Source organism: Lissotriton helveticus, chromosome 4_1, assembly GCF_964261635.1.
Source record: "Lissotriton helveticus chromosome 4_1, aLisHel1.1, whole genome shotgun sequence".
Taxonomy (NCBI): Eukaryota; Metazoa; Chordata; class Amphibia; order Caudata; family Salamandridae; genus Lissotriton; species Lissotriton helveticus.
The window spans coordinates 1,766,922,374-1,766,943,501 of NC_136063.1; the positions used below are offsets into that span (position 1 = coordinate 1,766,922,374).

Here is a 21,128-nt window from a genome sequence, read left to right on the forward strand (position 1 = left end):
AGTGGGCCTGTGGATACTCTGCCAGGAAGAAGGACTGATATGCTGTTAGAAGAAAAGCCACTCTGCTGAACATCTGCTCTGAATAAACTGCCACCCTGCTGTGCTGACCTGCTTCCTTCTGCTTTCTTGCCTGTGTGAGAAGGACTGGACCTGCACCTATTGAACACAAGACCCCACAGTGACACCATGGGCTACTTGGCTGAACTCCTGACTTGAGCCTCAAGGGCAGAAAGCGCCAACATCCTTGAACCCAGCACCTAGACCCTGCCATCTGTGAGTCTGCCCTGCCAAGTGGTGCCACTCCAACTCAGGACCCTTGGAAGAGGACCTATGGTGCTCTGCCAGCCTCTGTGGATCCAAATGAACCGACGCATCCCCTTTACTGTGTGGAGCAACCCCGAGCAGTACTGAAGCATCTCCCAATTGGCCTCTGCATCCCGCAACCTTTTTAGAACCGCCACTGTGCAATGCATCCTGTGCAGAGGCGCTCGCATCACTCGTTAAAGGCAACCTCAATGACAACACCAGACTCTGCATCACATCCTACTCTCCATCACAGCCTTAAAGCTCCTCTGAACCAATGCATCGACCAGACTATGAAACATACCCTAGACGCCGGACTTCATATTGCAAGACCTCGTTGACAGGATACTCGATGATGACACAGAATCTTGAATCACAACCTCACTGACGGAACTAACATATTGCTTCGGCAGTGCAAGCCCTTTTACACGTGAATCCTCACAAGGCTCTGCAAACCATGACTTATGGTACTTTGATCAGTGAGCCTATCTGGGTCCCTGTAGCAGGTTAGTGCAACATTGCGGTTGGCCTACACTTGTGACATTGTCCCAGTTCAGCACGACCAGTTATCCACAGTTGGGGCATGTGCTTTTTGGCACTATTTTCCATAAAATCTTTAAAATTGCATATCCGGTGCTACTGACTTTTGTCATTTGGACCTTGTTTATTTATAAAAAAAAATCACTATCTATTGTGTTTTTTAATTATTACAGTTTTTAAGTGTTGCACAAACACTTTACACACTGCCTCTAAATGAAGCCTGACTGCTTTGTGCTAAGCCACCAGAGAGGTGAGCACAGGTTAATTTAGGGTTGGCTTGTGCCTCACCCTGACAAGGATTGTGGTTGCTGCTTGACCAGGGTTCACACCCAAGTCAACCAACAACCCATTTTCTTATACCAGGGCCAAATACTTTTTTTAAAGTCATGGAAACCAGATTATGCAAATGTTACAGAAAAGATAACCTATGCTCCTATCAATCACTTTCATGTATTACAATTGTTGATTTATATCATATGAGAGTGGTAGAAAATGAATAAATCGCCACTGTTTATTGTTTGATGGCTGTTGCGTTGTGAGATTTCTTCACTCTGTAAATTATGAATCCGTTGACAAAATTGTGACTTCATAAAATATTAGTCTTTGGACCATTGTTTTCTAATACTGTTAAATACCCAGGTCCTAGACCAGTTGGGCTACCCCATTTATATTAATGGTTAACTTTCTAAAAAGTGGCATTTTCAGAATTGTGACTTAAAATCCTACTATATTTCCATTATTCGGCCTAGCAAAAGTTTTTCTTTGTCAAGTTGAAATCGCTGTTTAAAACTACACACACAGGCTGCAATGGCAGGATTGATGCAAGATTTGCAATGCTACTTAATTGGGTTGCACAATCAGTGCTGCAGGCCCACTAGTAGCATTTAATTTACAAGCCCCATTACATGTAATATCATTTACAAGAGACTTACAAGTAAATTAAAAGTGTCAGTTATGTATAAAGCCAATTCTACCATGTTTAGGGGCGAGAGCACTGGTTAGCAGTGGTAAAGTGCACTTAGCCCTAAGGCCATCAAAAACCAAGATCATCAAAAATAGGAGGGGCGAAAGCAAAATGTTTGGGGGAAGATCATCCTATGGCTGACAGGTTTAACAAAAAAAATCAGGCTACCTAGAAAATAACAGACAATGTGTGTTGGTGTAGCTTTTCCAAGCTATGCTGCAGACTTTTCTTCCCACATGTCAATATCTAAAATTGAAACGTTGTAATCTGGCAAGCCTTCCACGCCATTAAAATCCATGATTAACTTTCTCTATATTGAGATGGGGATACCTACCCCCTTGATACTGTTAGCAGAGCATATGCTGGCTCGGTCAGCAATAAGGCCTGACATGTGCCGCTGAGTCACAGTGATGGTTATCCTACTGTACTGAGAACGAGACAACAGTTACTCATTTTCCATGCACATACTTACCATGCAAGTCACGGTGGAACCAAATTAATGGAATAATGGTAAATGTTCTCCACACACATGTGAACAGTTTCCTGCACACCAGGGCCCCTTATTTTATGTTCAAAAGTAACTATATCCACCGTGGAAGTTTATTTTCTCTGTACAAAATACTGTATTCTATTGTACGATAATTGCATTTATATAGCGCTTACTACCTCTGATGAGGCGTCGCAGTGCTTTTTCGGCGAGTAGCACACTACTCCGGAACCCATAAAGGATTAGTGTATAGTGTGGCAAGATGACATTTTAAACTTGGTGCCCACTCAGCAAACTTCACTGCTGTGAAAGGAGACGCCATGTGACTGTACCATTCCCTTCCAGGCTGAAAGATCCCTGCCGTGAAAGCAGGGATTTCTAAATAAGGCAAATGGTCCTCCATGAGGATGATGGAGGTCATGACCTGTGACACCTTAGATGCCCAGAGTCTAAATAAAGTGCACTATAGTTTGGGAGTGAGGACAATCAGAATGGTCAGATGTATGTACCTTTGGGGATGTTTGGTGCTACGGGATGGTAAGAATGAACATTTTGAGGGGATTAACCCACTGAGCTATCTCAAAAAGATTAAAAAAGATGCAAATTAAATATATTATAATCATTAGATTTGCTGCAAAAATTCAGCACTGAAAGTTAAGTGTTTGCCACAAAGCCTCTCTTTGTCTAGCTAAATGTTCTTACATGTGATGCAATATTTTGGGGGGAGGTCTGAATAGAATCAATTCACACTAATTATGTTCTCATGTCTTGCCTTTTCCCTCTGTGGGCACTCCAAATCAAGCAAAGTTAAACAAAGCCGATGGCCATGCTCGTGCAGTCTGATTGGAAGCTTTCTCTTAAGCGACCACAATATATTTTCTTTTCAAGCGCGCTATTTGAATGTAAACTCACAGGAGTTCAACATCGTATCTAGAATATATTAAGGAAGAAATAGACTATGCAATTGAACCCTGCTGGCTTCTTTAGTTTCCCAACAATTGTAATTCTAGCGGCTGAAGATGGGAGTCGCGCCTGATTTAACCTGTCAATCAAAACGGGGTGCAGGGTAGACTCCCTTCCACGCGGACCTCGGTGCATCACAGTTTAGATGCAGGGAGTCCCGCCGAGCTGGGCGCTCGTGCATTCAACGCCTCAGCAGTGAAGAGTGTCTCTGCGGTGGGCGCCCTGTCAGTGAGGCGCCGGTTGTGTCCCTGTGCAGATATGTTAGGCTTGCGCTATGGTTCTTCAAGACCCACATGCAGTATGAGAGAAATAGAACCCACGGACGTTAGAGTTTACAAACGTTCTCATGAAGTAGGTGATGGTCCAATCACGGGCCGGACTGAGAACGACGTCTGAAGATCAGCTGCATCTTGCAGGGGTATGGGGTTTTCACACAACTGCAAACCGGAATTAAATAAGCACATCTTTAGTGCGCGCAGCTTCCATGAGACGCTCCAAAGTGTAACAGGAGAGCACTTGTTTGCGGGATAGATAGGTTTTCGCTGCGCAAAAAGACATAGGTCTGAAGACTAGTGGCTGCAATATGCAGCTGAAATAAATGCTTTTTAGTTCCATCCACGCCTAATTTCGCGTTTGAAGTTGCTGCGATGCTTTCAATCAAATATGTATCTCTCTCTTCTCGCTCTCTATCATTCACCTTTCTTATCCATTCCTCCACCCAACCAGCCATTTACCTTGCCTGTCCATCCTTCCTTCCACCCATCCATCTGACATTTATCTGTTCTATGGCCACAGTTCGACTATTCTTATGCCTACTCATGAATCTCTTAACATTTCTCTCTGCGTTGTATGCGTGCTTTTAGAGAGTGGGGCCCTCGTTTAGGAGAGGCCTGTGCTGCTAGGGCGTCCCGTGGCACAGGCCTCTCAATCATATCTATGAGTGGAAGCAAAGCCACCCTGTGTGGCTTTGCATGGCCTCCTAGATATGGAGTAAGACAAGGCAGGGCCATACTCTGGGTCAAGGAGGCGTTTCAGGGGTGTTGCTGTGGTTCCCACTCAACACCCATGGATGTTGACACTGTCCCAAATTTACATCAGGTAAACCTGGGGCAGCGCCAAAAGCTTATGCTTCCCCAGATCAAGCATCACAAGGAGAAGCTGTCCATGTGTGCTGCACTCACACATAGAACTAGGATGATGCCTCTGGTGATTGCTTTTGTGTAGGATAGGTGCCCCTTCCTACACAAAAGCAATCATTTCAACAACACAGACATCCTTGCACAATCTCCCTTGCACAATGGTGCCTACAGTGGCTATCGGCTCCATACTATGCGCCTGCCACTGCTGGCTGAAAGACAGGAATACACCATATCCTGTAAATCGGTGGATTCCTGCCCTCTCGAATTGGTGGGGGACATTGCTGAAAAATGACTTGGATGCTGCCCTAGCCAAGTCTTTGCAAATAAGACATTTAATTTGTAGACTTAAATGCTGCGTTTTCACTGCTACGCGTGTTCTGTTCGTGTTACTGCTATTGACAAGTACCCGTCCACCTTAGTGTTAAAAGGCGCTGTCCTGTTGCCTCACTATTTATTGGCAGCAGATTTCCGATCATGTTCTGCGCCCGTTGACGCATTGGATGGATGGCTAATGCTTCTGCTGTATGACACGCTGCGCTCCTCACTATGCTAAGGAAGAGACGGACTCAGGATGTCGCCTAAATGTTTTCTGTCTGGAAATGGACACCTGTCGCCCTCACCACCACCAGACATGCCAACCCTCCCGATTCAGGCGTGAGACTACCGATTTCAAGGCTAGTCTCCCGCCTCCCGATTCCTGCAAGCAAAACCCCGATTGGTTTCAGCTGACAGGGCTTGGTATTTATTGTGTAACGTGCAGGGGCTATTGAAGGGGTGAAAAACCAACAAAGCGTCATTAACAAGGGAATTGTCTTTTAAAGACATGTGAAGTACTGGGGGGGGGGGGGCTGTGTGTGGGCCTGGGAATTTGTTTCAGCCTGGGCTCCCAGGGGGGGGGGGGGAGGAACGGGGGTGCATGCAATGCCAGCAACCTGCCAAGCCAGTGCACAACCCTTCCATCACCCTCTCTCTGCCTGCCATTGCGCTCCTTGCTTCTGAAAGGTAAGAAAAAAACGTGCATTTGCGTTTCAAATGTCCGATCCTGCAGCAGTACACTTCCAAAGCCCATACATGCAGTAACCCGATTCAAGGGCCCATTCTCCCGATTTTTTTTTTCCAAATCTCCCACTTTGCTCTTCTGAAATGTTGGCATGTATGACCACCACCCTCCCCCACCCCCTCACGACACGCGCAGACATACACGCAGCTCGTGCTAGAAACCACCTGCGCATTAGGATTCTCCAACTCCTCGGCTTTAGGGGTTAACGGTGTTTGGGCGCATTCCCTTACGTGGGATTGGCCGCGAGCTGCTTCTTTTCTCCTAGCAGCTCTCCTACAACTTCACGCACAATTCTTTCTCGCTATTTTCCTTCACACGCATCCGTTTCCTTCCCGCTCACTATCTTCTCTTTGCTGATACTCGAGGTCTGAAGCTTTCCGTGGTTGCCTTGCAAGCGGAAGGGGCCTCCAGCGCAGACTCCTCCTGCCCTCCTACCCTGGTAGTCGCCTGCCCCGTTCTCTCTCACGTGCTGCCTCTTTGTGGGAAAGCCTGTCCCGCTCTAACGTCGCCCGCCTCTCTAGTCTGCACTGTCTGAGCGTCACTGCCTCTGAAGCGCAGCCACTCGCTCACCAGTTCTGCACTGTCGCAGCTCCGAAAGCCCCCGCCCCCTGCTGCTCCTCACTCTACTCTGAGCTGAGGAAAGCACACGCTGTCTCTCACCAACACGACCCGTGTGCTTCAGGTGTTTCTTTTCTGGTGTTGCACCACATGCTGCCTCTCTCTCTTTGCTGAACGGCATCCCAGTCTCTCCTAAAGTTGCTCCCCTCTCTTTCATTTTATTTTATTGATTGAAGTATCTTTATCCCTCGCGTTGTGAAACGTTTCAATACCCTTTCCTCTCGCGACCCATTTTTTCCCGCGAGTCGACAGAGCTACCTCCTTATTCCGCCTCTGTCCGAGTTTATCTCGGTGTCTTCTCTGTGCCCGTGAAGGACGGGGTGGCCACGGCTCCCGATAACCGCCCTTCTTCGCTTGTGGGGTGGCGGGTGGGTATTATACACTAACTCCACAGGCTCCTGACAGAAGCCTCTTTCAGTGATGGAGCCGGGAACACCTGGGCTCCTACGCGCATCTTTTTTCTCTCCTCACTGACGATAGAGCTCCCGGCACCCTCACTCCTCTTGCTCAAGCGTGCCCCCCTCATAGTCTCTCCTTTGAGCATGGAGCTCCATGCCACTCTCATCCCCGGCTCCAGTAAACACCCCTCTGTCTTTCTCTTCTTTGATCATGGAGCACAGGACACCTGCCCCCCACCCCCTTCCTCCCAGCGCCTCTCGTCTAGTGGTGTAGCACTGGATACCCTTCTTAAACGTCTATGCATCATCGGCTCTTTTATCTTCAATTTCCAGGTACACCCCCCTTCCCTGAGTGCACACATACCCGTTGGTATGGCGCCAGGGGTGCCAGCGGTGGTGCACAGGGCAGGATGCCGCGCAGCCTCAAGGGGCAGACTCGGACCAGCACTAGCAGATGTGGCTGGCATGCAGCTCTCCGCTCGAAGGCCATTGGCAGTCTGGTCTCATCGTCCGCTATGGGCGGCCACCCCCCCAAAGCCCGGTCCAGTGCTCAGTACACCGCAACCAGCAACGACCACGGCGCCGGCAATAAGCAACATTCACGACAAATAAATCGCACATTTGTGAGATTACACGTGTGTAAGCTGCGGAACACTGCTGCCCTTCATAGAGCGGCACACTGCATCCTTCTTGGTAAAAATAAAATGATGCATCAAAAAGAAAGCAGTGTGAATGTGTCAGCGCACCGGACGTTTAGAGCGCCCTGACTGTGTGCGCGCCTCCTACTGCCGCCTGGCTACGGGAGTGATAGAGACGCGCAGAGAGGCACTGCAGTCGGTCCACTTGACGTGGGCGGGGTTGCAAAGGAATAGTTGCATGCAGGTTCCCGCCTCTCGGTGACGTTGCCAGAGGAGGCGTGTCTTCCGGCACAGGAGCGGAGTTGAGACAGTCGAGGCGGTTCATTGAGTGCTGGTAACACTCTGGCTCTGAGACGCCGTCCCTCCGGCTGCGGCAAGCGCGCGAAGAAGCAGACCCAGTCAGTGACCTATGTGAGCAGCCCCGATCTAGCACACAGGATCACAGCGCACACACTGACCCAGCGGCGCGCAGCTGCCCGGTGCCGCTGGAATAGAGCTGAACATCTCAGCGCCTGAAAGGCTCCGCTTGGCGTTTAAAGAAGCAGTTTTGTCCAATGTCTTCTTTTTGAGCGAGGCTCCTGAACCCATGGACAGCTCCCAGGTTCGCCCTAATTTTCTTAGTTGAAGCATTCCACAGCACATCACGCAGCACCCGGAAGGCACTGACAGCACTCTGGGTGAAGTCTGCTGCACTCTGAGGATCCCGACAGCACTCTGAGCAGACTCTGCTGCACTGGGAGGACGGAAGCAAGGCTCGGCGTGTACTCTCTCCCTCTGGTGATTCTGACAGGACTCGGAGTGGACTCTTCGGGCTCGGACCACAGGCCGGGTAGACTCCGCCTCGCTGTTTGAGGACTGTCCATGCACACACGCAGTTGTCTGTGCCTCACTCCCTGGGGCCACAGCCTTCACTTCTCGGTGGTTTGCAACTGTCTGTGACCCTCTTGGGCTTTCCTTGCTCGTGGGCTTGGTTTCCTCTGCCCTGTGCAGTGTTTGATTGTACTCTCTGGAGGTCTCCGTTCCTGCCCGGGCACTTGTGCAAAGTTATCCCCGGAGCGCTCCGCCGTCTGCTCCTGAGGCCTGAACTTCTTGGACGAAGGCGCATGGCATGAGGAGGGTGGCAGCGCCGGCCCAGGGATACCGAGCAAATGGTCCGCCTGGCTTCTTCCCAGCCCTGGTTACCCTCGCTGCCCCTGGTGTGCTGAGAGTGGACTGCAGGTTGGCTGCTGCCCCAGGAGGATTGAATCTGGAGGTAAGCACCGAGTGGCAGTGCGCTCTGCAGGGCGGGTGGCACTGGCACCAGCTGGGCAGCGCAGCTCACAGCCCCCGAAGCCCCGGGGAGTCAGCCAAGCAACTTGAATGTGCGCTTTGTCCACGAGCGCCTTTACATGCCAATGCTGGGAGCTGCCGTCAAGGGCTACAGACGGCGACGACGTGCCAGTGATGCCCTGTAGGGCAACTATGCACCCCTTGAACCTCCACCTCCCAGGTTGTTGGGTGTGGGGTGGGGGGAGGAGGGGGTCGAGAGGCGGGCTGCAATTAAAGGGTCAACTCTATTGGCTAACTAGTCCAGTCTTACCATCAGGGCTCCCCTGCCACGGACGGGCATCGAGGACGCACCATCTATACACATGTTGTGAGGATGGTAGGCGTCTTCTGCAGCCCCTTGATGCATTTCATTCTGTGCGCTTTGCTGAAGAGCTATCTACTTAGAGCACTGATTGATAGCTGCCCTTAAGTGAGCGTGTGAAGCACGAACGGTGCCAGGGAGGCTATGCGTGCATCAGCCGAGGCTCTGTATTTGCATTTATTTTATTTGCAACTTGTTGGAGGGGGGTGAGCCGGCTAGTTACAGCAAGAGCGCTGCACTGGAGATGCGATTGAAATGCCTGTCTGTGTCATAGTCAGGAAGCAGGCTCTGCCCACGAGCGCTGACCAGGGAACACAACTGCTTGTTGTAAGGAGACTTTATCCTCTTTCTTGCCGCCGAGGGAAACAGGGCCCCCTCTGACTTCCTCCCGGTGATAGCTTTGAGGGAAGGCTGCGCAGTGAAAGCCCTTTTGCTTCCTTTCCTAGCTTCTCTCCGACAACCTCCTCCAGATTTCAGGGAGATGCGGCGGCCTTAGGGTGCTAAACGTGGTAACTACCAATGACGCGACGTATGTCGCCGGCAGGGCTCTGGTGGCTCACGTGGATGGCATTTAGTCCCAGCCGACCCCAGTGCAGGGCCCACTTAGCTTGTGGCAGGCAGTTCATCATCACCATCCCTTCGGAAGTATTGGGCTGAAGCGGAAGGAGGCGATGGGGGTTGGCATGTCTTTTGGGAGTGCGCCTACTTTGACAAAGCAGAGCCGTGGGCTGCAGAGAGAGAGCTGGTGATGTGCCCAGGTTATGTCATCATTCAGTGCACGAGCGCAGCCAGAGAAGCAGCTCTTTTACCGAGCAGCAATGAATTCGCTTAACAGGGAGATGGGAGCCGGAGCACCGGCTAGGTACAAAACATATCGTTCCGCGTTTAGCAGACCTAACTGATTTATTTTTGAAGCACCGCTGTAATCTATCATATGTGTATGTTTAAATTGGGTGTAAAGAACGTCAGCTATCACCCTGCAACCACGCCCTGTTATGTGGGGTCCCCTCAGCACCCTACTCCTATAAAAGGGAGAAGAGCACCTGTGCACATTATCAGCGCCGCGGCCATAAACTGCGACCAGTGCGCGTCCTGACATTTTCACCACCATGGCCTTGGAATAAGTGATTTCATATATCACAGGCATGGTTGCCATGCCCTGAAACTGGGCATGCTACCCAGACACTTGAACAGGAATGCATCCGTATATCACACACATGCTAGCTATACATTGACATATGGAGGGCTTTAGTCTCTATATGTGTGCTTCCCATTCACTGGAATTCGCTCCTCCATACATTCGAAGCATGCTCTCATACATTAAAAGAAGACTGCCACCATACACTATGACCATGCCTGTCTTCAATCCTCATCCAGAGGTTCCTCACATTATCAGCATGCTCTCTATACGCTATCTGCCTTCAGGCCATACACTGGCTGTACATTATCCGCTTCCTCATCTTACACATGGGAGAAGGGAGCCTGTATAGATTCTCAATGTCCTGGGCAAACACCGAAACATGAGTGTTTCTATACATTATCACACTCATGGCCTTGCACGGGAATGAGAGAGCTTTCATACCTTATCGGCATGGTTCCTTGGCACCGGAATAAGAGTAAATCCATGCATTATAAACTTGCTACCCATACACCGGGATTCGAGTATCAGCTTACATTCTATGCAGACAACCATGCATTGAAAAACACGTGACTACATGTATTGCAAGCATGCTACCCTACACTGAAGTAAGAGTGAGTCTGTACGTCATCAGCACCCTCACATTACACTAGGAGAAGGAGCCTGTATAGATTAGCAACACATTGACCATGCACTGAAACGTGAGTGTTTCTAAATGTTATCACAAACAATGGTGGCCTTGCACTGAAATAATAGTGCTTTTGTATAATATTCGCATGATTCCAGTGAGCAGGAGTAAGAGTGCCTCCGTACATTATACATTTGCTACCCATACGCTGAAATTAGAGTATCAATATACCTTCCATGACCATGCATGCCACCATACATTGTAATATAAGTGAGCACATATATTGTAAGTGTGCTACCCTACAGTGAAAAAGCTTACCATTATACACTACAAGCAATCAGCTCTTGCACTTGAGTAAGTGTGCTTCCACACATTATCAACATGGTGCTCCTGGACTGCACTGCGAGGGCTTCCAGACGCGCTCATCTTTCAGGTTACACTTTGCAGTAAGAGTGAGTTTGTACATTGACAGCACCCCCTAATATACTGGGAGATGGGTGCCTGCACAGATTATCAAGCTATGCACTGCTGGGTTAGTGTTTCTATAAATTATCACACTCATGGCCTTTCACTGGATTAATGGTACTTTAATATGTAGAGACATTGTTTCCATGCGCAGGAATCAGAGTACCTCCATAAGCATGCTACCCCAAGAATTAAATAAGAATGCTTCCAGGTATCATGTAATAATTGACCTTCCATATACTATAAGCATGTTCTCATGCACAGGAATGTATGGAACCCATACATTACATAGAGGCTACCATACACTGAAATATGTTTGTGACCTCATCCATTAGAAGCGCGCCTTGAAGTCAGAGTACCATCGTACACATTAAGCATGCTCCCAATGCACTGGAATAAATGGACTCCATAGATTCTATGCATGCTACCATCCATTAAAATATATAAGTGACTCATCCATTATAAGCGTGCTGCCTTATTTTAAAGTAAGAATATCATACTACGCTATAAGCATGCTGGTCTTACACTTTCCATCTTGCATTATCAGAATGCTGCCCGTGTACTAGAATATGGGTACTCAGAAACATTATCAGCATCCAGGCCATATACCGCAAAACAAGTGAGTCTACACCAGGCTTCTCCAACGAGTAACTCAGGACCGACTGGTAGCTCTCTAGCTACCTATAAGTAGCTCTCCGGTGTGCAGACCAGCTTTTGCTTGGCAGAATTAATACATGTATACGAAACTTGAAAGCATGTATAGAAGACAGAAAGGTGTGCATTTTCAGAAATCATAAACTGATTCACATAGAAAAATTGCTGAATTTCTAAAGCTGATATTTGAGAGACAAATCATGCCGCTTTGTGGGGACCTATTACTGATATATTACCTTGGTGCCAGGGGCATTACATCTATGGCTGTTATGTATTACCCAACTAGAGGCGCTCCACATTGACAAAGCCTTGTTTGCAATAATGGTGGCAACCCTGCCTAATGAACTGAGATAATCACAGCTGCAATCTTGCATATGGTGGCTGCTAATGTAATGCTGACTGATGTGGTCACCAAAACAACACTAATAATATTAGTGGCTCGGGCGGTTTTCATTGAACATAAGTAGCTCATATTCCAGAAAAGGTTGTAGATCCCTAGTCCAAACATTATCAGCACCTGAATTTAAACTGGAATATAAGTGCCACTGCGCATTATCACCTTGATGGTAATATGCTGAAATAAGTGTTAGCCTACACATTTACATTAGGTGTACCCTGAGTCTACCCTGATATAGGATTTGTCCTTACATTATTAAGATGCCACCCATGTACTGAACTATGAGAACTTGGATACATTATCAGCTTCTAGGCCATATATTGCAAAAAAGTGATCCTATATGTTAGGTGAACCCTGGTATTAGCCTGATATAAGAGTGTGTCCATACATTATCAGGATGTCACACATGCACTTTAACAGCGGGACTTCAATACACTATCAACATCCAGGCCATACACTGCAATAGGAGTGAGAATATACATTATCAGAAACCTGAATTTATACTGGAATATGAGTTCCTTCATGCGTGATCACCTTGCTGGTCATATGCTGCAACATGAGTGTTTCCACACATTCGGTGTACCCTGGTCTTAACTTGAAATAGGAGTGAGTCCATAAATTATCAGGATACCACTGATTCAATGTAAAAGGAGGACTTTGATAGATTATCAGCGTCCAGGCCACATATTGAACTTAGGGTCCGGTGGATTAGTGGATAATACGTTCACCGTGGCGGCCGGTGTTTGACCTCATGTTCACAGGTTCAAATCCAGGGGGTCCACTCAACCTTTCATTCTTCTGAGGTTGATATAATGATTACCATTGAGTTGGGCACCTATAAACCTCTATTATTTCAGTGACAAGATGCACACGGGTGAATGTGTGCTTTACAAATGCCCGTGTTATGTTGAGTGAGCCTGCACATTATCTATACCTAGTCTTACCCTGATGTAAGATTTTGTCCATACATTATCAGGGTGCTGCCCATGCACAAGCTACGTATGCAGGGCAGCCGTGGTCGGTAGGGGAGTACCTGCCGGGGCGGTGAAGTGGGGAGGAAGAGGGGCAGGGTGGGGGGTAGCAATCTATGGATAATGGACGTTTACAGGTAAGTAAACATATAAATAAAACAAACGAATTTCGTTGTGTGCACTGCATCCCTAAATGCACTGCAGTGCACGCAACGAAATTAGTTTGATTTATTTATATGCTTACTTACCTGTAAACGTCCATTATCCATAGATTACGACCCCCCCACCCTGCCCCTCCCCCTCCCCACGTCACCGCCCCAGCAGGTACTCCCCTACCGACCGCGGCTGATGCAGGGTCAGATTGGGGCAAAAAATAGGCCAGAGCATCAAAATAAAACTGACCCTCAATTACTGAAATAAAACTGGCCCGTGTTTACAAATTGGGGCAGTTTTGAACCTCTAAAGACAGGCTGTTTAAGTGTTTTGCAAGATATGGAAAACTGCACGGATTTGAGCTTTCAGTAAACAATGTATGTTTTAATATCAGGAAAGTCAACGGTAAAAACCTTACCAGCAGACCATAAAACAGGCCCACACACAGTCAAAAAAGTTCACCACACTGACATTTGAGACCAACCAATTGGGCCCTCCCTGATTGCCTTATAGGCCAGTCCAACCCTGTAGGTATGCCACCAGGCATTAGAAGCACACTGCCCAAGCCTTCACTCTTTAGCTGCAGCCTTGCTGTGAACTTGCATGCTGTGCACTTGGATTGCAGTGTCTCTGTGCATTTCTAGCACTCTACCCTTGCACTGTGACAACACTGCCACCATACATTACATGAATTCAAGCCATGCATTAAAAAACGAGTGCTTGCTTCGCACTAGAAATTCTTAAAAGGAAGAGAGAGCGAGAGAGACCATGGCCGCGTGTTCCAGTGCAGAGTGTTTTTTTTTCAGCCTCTCGGTGCTGGGGGAGGGGGCACCTCCAGGGAGATATACTGCGCCTTTCTGTGCAATTGTCTGAGAAGTGCAGGCACTGCCCGCACGACTTCCAAGGCAAAGCAGCCCCAATCAAAGACTGTCACAAGTCATTTGCTTCTCCGCCCGAGATGTATACACAGGGCTGGCTGGGAGCAGCACACCCCAGTGACTGCGAAATGGCAGCTTTGCATACGACAAACAAAGGTGAATTGATGCTCATTTGGGAACCCGAGGGATAATGCCCCGAGCACAACAACCTCTCTTTACGCCCGGTCCAAACTGGATCCTCAGTTTAACTGAATTGTTAATGACGTGCTTAGCATATTATTCAAGTGTACAAGTGACCTGGGTGCCCAGGCGCGCTCTCCAGTTAACCTGCCATTGAGATGCAGAGCGCACGCTGCTCGAGCGGCGTTGCCCACATTCTGACAGCAAGATTACATTTTATACTGTGACAATCCTGCCACAGCTTTCCACTTCGCAATTACCCTGACGGAAACCCTTCGCTTTCCGTAGTGCATGCCTGTTCTCGCGCCCAGCACGCACGAGGACACGTATCATGCGCGCAGCATTTAACGTCGGCGTGTGTTTAGGGCAACATTGCTCCTAGTACCACTAGCACCAGCAACCAAAACAACAAAACAATAATAAAATGAAACCGTCAAGGTAGCGACAAAAAAATTACCAGCACCGGGTATGCAGCGCACGCAGCCACTCGAACTGCCTCAAGGTGCTTGAAGGATGCTAGCCTCCAATCAGTCATTCTCGTTTTAACGACCTTGGAAAGGTGACGAGTTGAGTCTGTCCCTGACAGAAACCTTTGACCCGGAGGTGCCACGAATATCTCTCACTGCTTCACGTGACATCACGCTACCTCGCTAACTAGGCTAAGCTGTCCCACCAGAATGTAATTAAATCAACTTTCAATCAGTGAACGCCTTTCTTTTAGAGAACAGCTCACTCGATCTTGTGTATAAAATGGCAGGTTCTCAAACGCCTTGGTTGTGCATCCACATGTCTGTGATTCCCCTCTAAACTCGCCCCATACAGCGCCGGGTTTATTGGTATGGCGGCGGGGACGCTGTACTCCATAGTTAAGGTGTCATTTATATGCAGCATATTACTGTTTGCTGAGTGGAATTGCTTTTATACACCACTATCTTTGCAGACTGCAGGACCAGGGACCGAAGCGGCGGCCGCGCAGTGCATTAGTATTGTACACAGAGCTGAGTAATAGAGAAGGGAGTTCATGGGCCCAGTGTAACAGGCTGTGTCTATGAATTCACGTCCTCTGTACATAACCTGAAGGCGGTGAGAAGGGGGGAGTTGGAAGTATGTAAAGCCCTAGTTAAGGTTGACACAAGTCTTCCATAGGCAAGTGCCTTTATTTTACCTATAACTCATCCCAGCTGATTATCTAGTTGTCAGCGACCACCCCCTAAAGTTGAGTGTGCCACTAAATTGTGTGTGGATGCGCATGAAATAAATAGTCATGGTAACATGGTAAAGGGGGGTGGAGATGCATCAATAAACATCTCCTCTCAAAGAGAGTTAATCAGATTCCAAAGCTGTCAGATGTTCACTTTTGATTATAATTTGAATGTCAGTGGTAGTGTGTGTGTGTTGGGGTGTGTAGAGTGTTGCTAAAAATAACATCTTCTTATTTTGATTCCCTCCTGTGATTTTGCAGTCCACTTTGCAGAGCACATCCTCTCCCTTATGCTCTTTGAAGAAGCTGCACTGCTGGCGGATTTGCTCGGTCTTGTAATTGTCTCTAATGTGTTCTTGTGGCGCTAAGAGCAGGATTAGCCGAATGTGCATTATCCAAGCCGGCCTGACAATGACTGCATTTGAGTCCCCAAGACCGTGTCAATTGGAGGCTTTCCAGGTAAAGCCATGGGCAGCTCAGTGAACGCAAGGATTTGAAATTGGTCAGCCAAGAAAGTTTTGATCCACACGAAGAACTGTGTTTCTCATTTGAGATGCTCTAATGCCCACTTAACTTTACACTAATCTGGATTTGGCCAATTTGTTAGAAAGGGGCCTTGAGGGAAAAAGCCGACATTGAATGAAAAAGAGAAACTACATTTAGGCACAGAAGACTGTGTTCTGAATCGCCTGTATCGAACATGGGAGGTAGCATTTGAAAAATCTACACGCGTGGGAGTCAGACACTAAACACTAAGGCATTATTTCCCTAAAGTGACTAGATTGCACATTCATGCTGGTGCCTTGCTCTGAAATATACAGTATTTTTCTTTTTTTAAATTCACGATACTAATTTATTCCTGTGTACTTTTACTGCGCTGTGCTTACCATCTACACGATCTACATATCACCAGCACTCCAATGAAACCATCCACTAATAATATATCACCTGTTTATCTTTACTGACCTCCCTCTAAAACTTGCCACATTGCCCCCACCCATAAGTTGATAAAATTCCAGATAGAGGCACCTTTTTTGTTTCCACATTACAAAAGCATTGACATTGTAAATGTATGCAGTGTGTACTTTTCCTGTCTATTTTATGTGAAGCACTATAATATCCTCTTGGATCATGCCTGTGCTACAGAACAATAGCAATAACTTAATCAAAAAATGTATTTTAAATGTATTTAAAAAAAAATTCCGAGATGATTAGGTGATGGGGCGCTCACTGCTAATGTATTTCCCACTTGTACACCTATTGGGTCAAATGGCTGCCTAGATGGCTGTTTTACATCTTCTCTTTAGAAGATAAGCTTGTAATACTAGCATACACATTGTGGGTGAGTCTTAATTAAAAAAAGGCGCTCATACAAATAAAAAAGTTAGCTCTGGTATCCTGTTTAGATCGATGTCAACTAGTGACAGGGCAAACTTGTATGTGCTGTTTTCACATCCTATAACCGGCCCATCAGCATTCATTCTTTGCAGAAGGTGCTTTGAAGTTATTCAGATACATCACATGTTGTTTTAGGCTTTACATTGATTTTATAGTTTTTGAATATTTATTTCCTTCTTAGCAAAGTCAAGTGCCTACTTTATCGACACATTAGTATTTTCAGGTACAATCCGATTAAAGGTACACCTGTATTATTTTAATGTGAGACTATTACCAGCCCCTTAGTCGCCAAAGCCGGCATATGAGACATGTTTGTCTCAAGGAATTACAGCCCTGTTTTTTGTCACTTGTACAAAAAAGGCACAGTCACCTTTGGATCTTCCCTATATCAATCAGTGGTCTTCGTGAGATGAAGGAATAAACAACACCGTCTGAAGGGGAGGCCTATACGTTTCAAGATGAGAACGCAGAGTTGTCCCTGAAAAGAAAACAACTGCTCCAAAAAGCGGAACAAATTTCAACCCAATGTGGAAAAGCCCAATTGTGCGAAAAATCCAAAGCCACCCAATGGTGTATGCAGAAAAAATGCCCTGAGTAAGATACATAAACTGAAATGTATTCACCCTAAACTTATTTATTTAATGTGCGCTTAAAACGCCACTGATTTCTAACATCAGCTGATGGCCGGATATTAGAATGGTACAGCGCTATTCGTATCTAAATACCTCATTTCATTGTGACATTATGGTGCCATTAATGGGGGCAAAGCCGGACTGTTCTAGCACTTCATCCATTTATCATCCTCTGCCAGCTGGTGGAAACTGCCCACACAAAAACTGAGCAAATGTACCATTAACAAGTATAAAAGTTCTACAGGCACGTTTTTTCCCACTCTATGTCTTCGCCATCAAACAAAATTAAGTCCAGAAACAGACTCAATGACCAGGGAAAATTTGCTGTTTATTGGCACTACTTCAGATTCAGTAATAACCCTGGGATTTAAATGAACCATCCAACACCGAGTATAAAATCTTAACGCAGGAGAATCTTGTGTGCATAACATGGCATGTACCCTGTGGAATTCAATGGAAAACAGAAAATGTTATAGTCAAACTGTAGACTCATTATAATGGCCACAAGTCGTCTGCTCTACAAAGTCTGTTCATACTTTCCCTAACTATATCTTGAGAGACCGACTTTTACAGCCTACTCATATTCTCATCTGGATGTGAGTTCCTGCCTTAAACAGTTGTTTCGTTATTACCGCTGCACTCTCGACTCATCTTTGGTCTAATGGTAAATAAGGCATTACACATTTTATACTCTCATCTAGGCCATATGACAGACACACACTGTACTTCCAAATCACTCCCATCAAGGAGCATGCCACCTGTCCACAAATAGGCCTCAGCGCCATTCCAGGAGTGTAAAGCGGTATTTAAGTGCAACCAAAATACAAATGTATCTGGTCCCTTGTAAGGTCCTAGTTGCACACTCTAGCCAGAGTTTTGTTATTCATATTGCACTGATGGGATGCCACCAGCAGTTGTGGATCTAGCATAGGTAAACAGACCAATTAACATCAGAAGAGGTTTAAAACTTTATTTTGTCTCTAACCCATTTTTATCCATGGCAGGAGATTCAAGGTCCCTTGTTCCCTTGAAGCAGACAAGTCCACACTACACATTGGGGGCTTCATTTTGAGGTCATTTGTGTGAAGCCCGGTAACTCCACCCCCTGGAGTTACTCATTCCAGAGATACCTGTTACCCGGTAGAGGAGGGGAGATTAATGATCGTTGCATAGTGTCCCCAAAGAATAGAGGACATACAGAAAGAATAGGCAATTCCTGGTTCAATTCTAATGGCAATGCTGCCTTTATTAACAGTTTCACCCAGAATCACTGGGTGAAAAAAGTGGATATGTGGTGTTACTGTGGACCTTGCAATTCTGAAGAGAATGGCAACATTTCTTCTTGGTCCCATTGGATATACGAAGGACCTCATAAAGAAGTCGCCAGTGGTGGAATGTTCAAATGTCCTTGCTTGCAAGAATTGTGTTTTACATAACACCTTGACATTAATTGAACCTGTGTCTTGTTGAGCACATGACGCCAGTGCTGGTGGGTCTTATACAATATTGTCCAGATGTACCGTGCATGTATCCATTGTACATTGTACATAACAATGCACTTCAAGTGAGTTCTGCAAGTAAAATATATCTTGAAATCGCATACAGAAGTTTATAAAGTCCAGTTGTTCGGATTTCAAAACTACCTATATAAGGTGAACGTTGTCTGTGTGTGTGTGTGTGTGTGCATGTGTGTGCATGTGTATGCGTTTTCTTTAATCCAAACAGCTACATTTTACTTCTGGAACTGACATATCACTGCTTTTACCCTCCATAGTTTAGGTTCTTCGTATTTGTCTTAGGTTTGGCTTCACAGCTTGCTTGTCTTCAAATCTTATTGTTACATATTCTTTATTATATACACACTGTGGGCATTGGCTTCGCCCAGAGGAGAAGTATTCTCTCAGCTGGTATTATTGGACATTTAATGTAGCATTCTGCCTTCCAGGAAGTGCTTCCATGGAATGCAACAGGGACCATTTTGTACATGAAAAGTACATCTAACCATCACCATTTTTGTCACATTCAAGTCTTTGTTTCCTATAGGCATCTTATACAGATTTTGTTTTCTACTTTTCATAGCATTGACATGGAAAAGGGCAGACTTTAATGTGATAAACAGCACTTGGCATTGCAGCACATAGAAGCAGCATTTGTAGATGCTTATTGAAGTCAGAGCCACTGGTTTGGCCATGCTGGTTTATAAATGCATTATAGAGATTTGCCTTTCGAAGCACATCTCAATTCCCCATGCAGACAGCTTCGACTCCTGCTAGAAGTCCAGAGATGCGACCGACCAGAAAATAAATACTGTTTATTCTTCATAGCAGAAATCACTTTTGTCTAAAGATCTCCGCCACGAGTAGGATCGCAATGCGGTAGTTAAAAAACGTGTTTACTGTGTGGCTTTTGGAGCTTTGACAGTGACTTTTAAGTGGCATCCAAAAATCTGAGCTGGCACGTTTGAAAGCGGAGCAGTTGCGGATCAGGGCCAGTACACAACGATGCTTCATTGTGCAACAAAATACGTGTCCATGTTTGCCTTGGAGTACCCACACCATCCTTTGTGTTATTGAGCGTCTGTCAGTTCGTACAAACACGGCTTACTGGGTGACTCGAATTATTTTCCATTCTCATGTCCTTATTGGCTATCTTTCCGCGTACTGTACTGTAACTTTTAATGCTGGAGCAATAACAACAGCATTTTAGACACAATGAGGTGTTCCTTTTATTGTTCCACTTCCACTCACAGTTGTAAAGCTCAGTGTGTGAAAAGAAACACACACTTCGAATTAGAACAACCAGCACCAATTGATGTCTACATCTCACAGGGTGTGCTGGCCCAAAGACCAGGTCAGCTCATGCTATTAATGTGAATGTGCAGCCCTGCAAATGAGGAAACACCCCCTCTGGCTCAAGCTGGTGCTAGATGTGAGCTGGGACCAGAGGTGGCTTCCTTAATACGAAGTGCCCTGGGGGCTCAGAAAACGAGTGCACACATGGATGTACCCCTGGGGCACTTTGCCTGAAATTCTGTCTCACAGGTGTACATCCATACTATTGGTTTGATTTTTGGGTCATAATTACTGTTTGCAATTATTGCTTAAGATCGTTTGGGATTCTACTGCCTTTCTCAAGGGAAGCAACACATATCTCAGTCAAGAAATCCTCTGTTATGTGTTTCATATCTCCCCCCACTAACATTAAGCTAAAGAACACAGGCCTACAACCCTGCAAAATGATTTAAAGAACCTTTTGTCTTGCTATTTTAATAATAGCACAGCTGTGTTGCACTATGAAAATTTGCAGTCACCCAAAACTCATTTGAATGGCTACAATCATGTGCCTCTGGAACAATTTTGTTTGCCAATATTTTCAGAACTTCAGGTAATTTAGAAGCACATTAGTTTCCAATTTACAAGTTTAGTGGCTTCTAATGCTTTAAGTCAGAACATTTTGATTCGATTTTAAAATGAATGCAAGTGTGGTAGAAATACAGGAAACGGCAGTCAAATGACCACAGTGGTCAACATAATTAGGCCATTATCTTTCAACATTTGTTTATTTGTGTGAATTAAGCGTAATACATGTGAACAGACTTGTCAGTGGACACTGTTCTGGAACCTCAAGAGCCGCATACATGAATCTCACCTGCTCTAGGATTCTAATGAGCATTGTAAATCATGATCTTTCAAT

The 21,128-nt window shown here is 46.2% G+C and overlaps 1 protein-coding gene across 1 annotated transcript in view; it reads left to right on the top strand.

Annotated features, from left to right (window-relative positions):
• The first annotated feature begins 7,467 nt into the window (after nt 1–7,467).
• The window catches only part of LOC144827679 (protocadherin-11 X-linked-like), a 420,026-nt gene continuing 406,365 nt past the window's right edge, over nt 7,468–21,128 (top strand). The window contains exon 1 of the mRNA XM_078685909.1: nt 7,468–8,362. The gene's annotated coding sequence lies outside the window, so the exon portion shown is untranslated. The remainder of the gene's footprint in view (nt 8,363–21,128) is intronic.